The sequence below is a fragment of the Canis lupus genome, chromosome 8 (assembly GCF_048164855.1).
Source record: "Canis lupus baileyi chromosome 8, mCanLup2.hap1, whole genome shotgun sequence".
NCBI lineage: Eukaryota > Metazoa > Chordata > Mammalia > Carnivora > Canidae > Canis > Canis lupus.
In genome coordinates, this window is record NC_132845.1 from 51,233,521 (window position 1) to 51,239,123 (window position 5,603).

A 5,603-nucleotide genomic window follows, 5' to 3' on the forward strand; every position below is an offset into this window, starting at 1 on the left:
CTATTAAAGGCCAGAATTCGGAATGCCGTGTAAGATGTGTTCTGAGGCCGAATAAAAGCCCTCACAAGTAGGGAATCTGGCTGGCTCAGTCGGTAGAGCATATAACTCTTTATCTCAGGGTCATGAATTCAAGCCCCACATTGGGCGTGGAGCCTACTTATTTAAAGAAGGAAACAAAAAACACACTCAGCTGCAGATTAGATTCCAAAGGTTGTGTGCACTGCTCACAAGGGTTAGTCACTGTTAGGAGCTAAGCCAGCTACCTCCCATAGGAGGGGTTTCTGGGACCCTGTCAGTTTCCAGCCTGCCCTGACAGTATGGGACTGAAGAGGAGGATAGCAAGTGAAAGCCCAGGCTTAGCTGTTAGACCAACCTGACTTCAAACCTCACATTGACCTATGAAGCCTCAGTCTCCTTACCTATAAAATAAAGCCACAGACCTTAACAAGGTTTTATGTGAAATGACCTATGTAAAAACACCCAATTCTTTTGAAGAGCAGTAAGAACCAGATTAGAGGAGGAAACATTAGAAATGCGAGAGATTTGGTATTGTAATAGTTGAAGATATAGTGTTGGGGAGAGAGACCTTGCCCAAGCACTCCAGGGTTAGCAGCAGGCTTCTGTAGAAGGGTGAATGCTGTGCAGGAAACCAAGGCAGAACAATGGAACCAAAATGGGACAAGAGGAGGGAGGCCACACCTAAGAGGGTGTGGGAATGCAGCACATAAAGGGTTAGATGGGCTCTCTGCCCTGAGTTGATTTTCACAGGGGCAAACCTGGGACCTGGCCATGAGGGGAACACATAACCATCAGAAAAATAAAATAGCCTTGTTTTATTATGTACAGACTGTATGTAAACCACCCACTGAAAACAGTAGGTTCTGGCTTTTTTCAGGGCCCTCAGAAGCCTCTTGGAGACAGTTCCTTCCCCAGAGAAGGGAATGTGAGTGTGTCTATTTGCATGTGTGTATAACCTTTTGATTCCATGGGATTTGACCAGCCTCATCTAGCCACATGCCCCTTCTTGCCTTAAACCCTGGCTTCCAGCTTCTCTGGTCCAGGAGGAGACCTCAGCCCCAGGGTAGGTATCAGCCAATCACTCAATCTCCATCTTCTTCTGCAAAGATTCAATGAAGGTTTGCCACTCTGCTGGGTAAAAACGCCTATAGAAGTTGATCTTAAAAAAAATAAAAATAATAAAAAATAATAAAATAAAAAAAAATAAAGAAGTTGATCTTATTCCGAATCTGTTTTGGGGTATCTTGATAGTAATTCTTCTCGTCCCGGGCCATAGCCTTGTCCTCCCCGTTATTCTCCACCATGTAGTGCACATAGTCAATAAGGTCTCGAGACAGTGTGTTTCCTTTCTTTTCTGGGAGGCTGGCTTCTGCCTCTAGGTCATTGAGCACATAGGGCTTCCGCACAAGCTCCTTAGGCCTCTCCTCTATGTCCACCTCCATGGCCTTCACCTTTCTCTTTTGGAGGGGTACTGCCTTGTTGGGGTCCATAGCCAACCCCATCTCGGCCAGGTTCTGCCGCACGGATTTAGCGTGGTCCCAGGCATGTTGGATGTGGGAACACTCAATCCGTGGCGCTGCTTTCCGTCAAGCATTCCGGTTCAGACTCTTCCGGTTAACATTGTAACCGAATTTTTGTCTCCTGGTCTTCCCCTTGGCCTTGGGCATTGCAATGACCACCGAAATGCGACCAGGCGTCTCTCCCTCGCAGCACCAGATTTGCCAATCTTTAGTCTAGAAACCTCCCAGGACCAAACAGAACCAGGGTCCTTCAAGAAATCATTAACATAGGGTCCCCCTGGGACCATTGAACCACTAGTGACCATTTATTCATTCGTTCAACAAATATTTATTGAGCACCTACTGTATGCCAGGCTCTGTGCTTGGTGTTTTGAGTTTACAAGGTTAAAGAAAGTTAGGCAGGTTCCCTGCCCCTTTGGAGCTTTGCTTGGTGGGAGCAGGGGGACAGAAATTAGTACGATAATCACATTAATAAAATGGAAAACTCTAAATGTGATGAGCATTACCATGGAGACTTACTTCTATGGTGCTTTAAGAACATTCAACAGTGAGATTTTTAGCCAGATTGGTATAGGGTATGCAGTTCAGGAAGACATCCCTCAGGAACTAACCCTACTTCACCCCCAGAAGACTGAGAGGGGGTAATTGGATAAGGAAGAGAGTAGTATGTTTCAGGTATGATGAAGGGAGCATGGTACACTCCAGGCATTAAAATGCCCAATGTGGCTAAGGCTGCAACAGAGAAGAGGACATTGTCCAAGGTGATTTCAGAGCACACAGGACCTTACAGGCCACTTTAGACCAGGTGTTTAATGTCTAATGAAAGAAGGTGATGCTTAAGTATGGTCCAGAGTGATGAGAAAGAGCCAAGCACAGGAAGACAGCACTGCAGATAAATGGAGCAGCCGACATATTATGTACAGATTGTAGAACAGAAAATGTACCCTTATAAAGGGGAGAATGGGTGTTACCTCTTTAACTAAGGGCTCAAGCTGGAAATCACCAAGAGGGGGACAAAGATGTTTATGTGCCTCCTGGCATCATGCAATGTGAAATACATGGTAATGCCCCAAAGGTGTCACCAGTGGCCAAAAGGTGTCACCTCAATCTAATCAAGGCTCTGAGGCAAACTTCCAGTGTGCAGGGAGATACAGGGGACAGGGGAACAAGTCAAACCACACCAAGAGAAAATGGCAGAAAAATCCTGATGTGGAACATTCTAAAAGACACCCGGCCAAGGTTTTTCTAAAAGTTAGTGCTTTCTACTTCAATTTTAAAAGAATTTTAAGCCAATATCAATGTAAAGAGGGAACTCTGCGAGACCTTCTACATAAAGATATCCACAGATCATTAAAAAAAAAAAAAAAACACTTTGTCAGACCACATTCCTCCATTTTCTGTCAGAAAATATAATACTTGCATCTATACATGGCCAATCCATACTCTTTGCTCCTCAGCAGTCATGATTTCCATGGAAACTAGAACAACAATGTTGACCTAGGGGTCAGGCTTTGCCCAGAAATTGGAGAGGTAGGGAATGAGGCCAGAATTGGTGGATTTCCCTTGGCCCTCAGTTTGAGGCTGGAGATCGAGATTGCTACCAACTCAGTTCTTTTAAATTGAGTTTCCTCTTCCGTAATCTTTACTAATGCAAACTTTTGAAGAAGATATTGCTTTGGGGAAGTTTATAACAGCTGTAAAGATCTCTATTAACCATCCTTTATCAGTGAGATAAAGACCAGCTGTTTCACTAATTGCCCTTAACTGCTTGGGCTTGATTATTAATGAATGCCCTTGCCTTGAGTTCAAACAGCTTAATTAGCTAAAGTTAAGTGTTTCCAATAAATTTACTAACCTATGATAAGCTTTTCTTTAATAGGAAACGTGCAGTTCTTAATTAAATAGAATAATTTACAACTCCACGTCTATTATAAGTAATGGTTGCCCAGTTACCATGTTACCTAATTAGGTGATATTGAAATTCTTCCAAAGGGGAACTGAGGGCACAGTTGAACATGCCCTTGAACAAACCAATTAGTTAGCAGCTCATCAAAAATGTGCAGTGTGGAGTTCTGGACAGATCATGGCATTGGCATCTGGACTGGAATCTCTCCTCGGCCCCTCATAAGACTCCTGCTGCCCCACATATAATATGGGGACCTGACTCTCTGCAAAGCTTATAGGGAGGTAGGTTGGATAGCATTTCCAATTATTTAAGTAAAAGAAGAAAAAGACAAGTGAATGCTCTCTTTCAAGTCCTATAGATGACATCTGTAGAGGCAAAAGTATTCCCAGTGGAGATGTCTGGATAACGTGCACAAAAACCAAACCCCTCCATTTAATCATGAAAAAAACATCTAGCATACTCAGGTTGGGGAACTTTCTACAGGTTGCCTAGCCTGTAGATGCAAGACTGTCAAGGTCACAAAAATAAAGAGTGAAAAACTGTCACAGACAAAAATTCATGACAGTTAAATGCAATGTGGTACCCTGGATCAGATCCTGGACAGAAAGAGATCACTAATGAAAAAATTGGCAAAATCCAAAGCAAGTCTGGAATTTAGTTAACAGCAATGTCCTGGTGTCTGTTTCTGAGTTTTAACAAATATATTAGGAAGGTTAGATATTAACAACAGAGGACATGGGGGACAGGGTAGGGAGGTTAACAGTATATGGGAACTCACAGTACTATCTTTATAAATTTCTGCAAGTTGAAAATAATTCCAAAATAAAAATGTGTTAAATACTGCTTACCTATTAGGTAAGAGTAGCTCAAAAACAGGTTTGCCCAACTGATGAATGCATAAATACAATGTAGTATACTTGTGCAATGGAATATTAATCAGCCATAAAAAGGAATGATGTGCTGATACATGCTAAATGTGAACTTTTCAATGAACCTGGAAAATCTTATGCTAAGAAAAAGAAGCCAGACACAAAAGGCCAAGTATCATACAATTCCATTTACATGAAATATACAGAATAAACAAATCCATAGAGACACAGAGGTAGTTAGTGATTGCCAGGGGTCGGGGGAGAGGAGAATGGGGAAAGATTACTTAATGGGCACTGCGTTTCTTTTGGGGGGTAATGAGAAAATTCTGGAAGGAGATAGAGGCGATCGTTGCATGACACTGTGAATGTACTAAATGTCATCAAATTGTACACTTTACAATGGTTAAAGTGGTAAATTTTATGTTGTATGCATTTTACCACAGAAATAAAAAATAATTCTGTTGTATTTATTGACATGATTGGCACAATTTTATAAAGACCTTTCCTTGAGCTTTTCATTGGGAAGCCTCACTTTTGTCAGAGGAGAGCCTTGAGTGCATCTCCAAAGGTCCCAACAGGTAACGGTCCTCTGTCTGGTGGGAAGGAAGTAAGACTGGTTCTGGGCGAGGCCAGTGGTGTTTGAGCCACTTCCATGGAGCAAGCGGCTCATCCGTAGTGAGCAAGGAATGTGCACTGTCTGCAGGCTGCTGGCTGAAATATGAATTTGCTTAATGACTATGCTATACCGAATGGTTCTTGGTGTCCAATGCCTCTTCTAGTTTTAAATTCATGTCTGTTTGCCTTTCACATTTCTATAAGAATTCAGGAAACTCTTGCTCATCAGAGTACCAAATAGGGTCAAGAAAAAGGGTAACCTGAGGACACCTGGGTGGCTCGGTGGTTGATGTCTGCCTTCAGCTCAGGTCGTGATCCCAGGGTCCCAAGATCGAGTCCCACATCGGGATCCCCATAGGGAGCCTGCTTCTCCCTCTGCCTATGTCTCTGCCTCTCTCTCTGTATCTCTCATGAATAAATAAATAAAATCTTAAAAAAAAAAAAAAGAGGGTGACTGGAGGTTGCCAAAGGTTCATAATTTCTGCCCAAAGGCAACATAAAAGTTCCCAGAACATTCCACCCCACCCCACATGGCAGTTTGGTCGCACTTGAAGCGCTCAGCTACAAATCTCAGGTAAAACCCCAGGCAGATCTGTCTCGGAGTGGGCAGTGCCATCTTCAAGCAAAAGAGAGGACCCGAGAATAAAGAGAATGAAACCCCATCTTGTGTCTGTA

The 5,603-nt window shown here is 42.9% G+C and overlaps 1 pseudogene; it reads right to left on the reverse strand.

Moving 5' to 3' along the window:
- Positions 1-1,178: 1,178 nt before the first annotated feature.
- On the reverse strand, positions 1,179-1,685 carry LOC140637721 (nucleolar protein 16 pseudogene; annotated as a pseudogene).
- Positions 1,686-5,603: the final 3,918 nt, after the last annotated feature.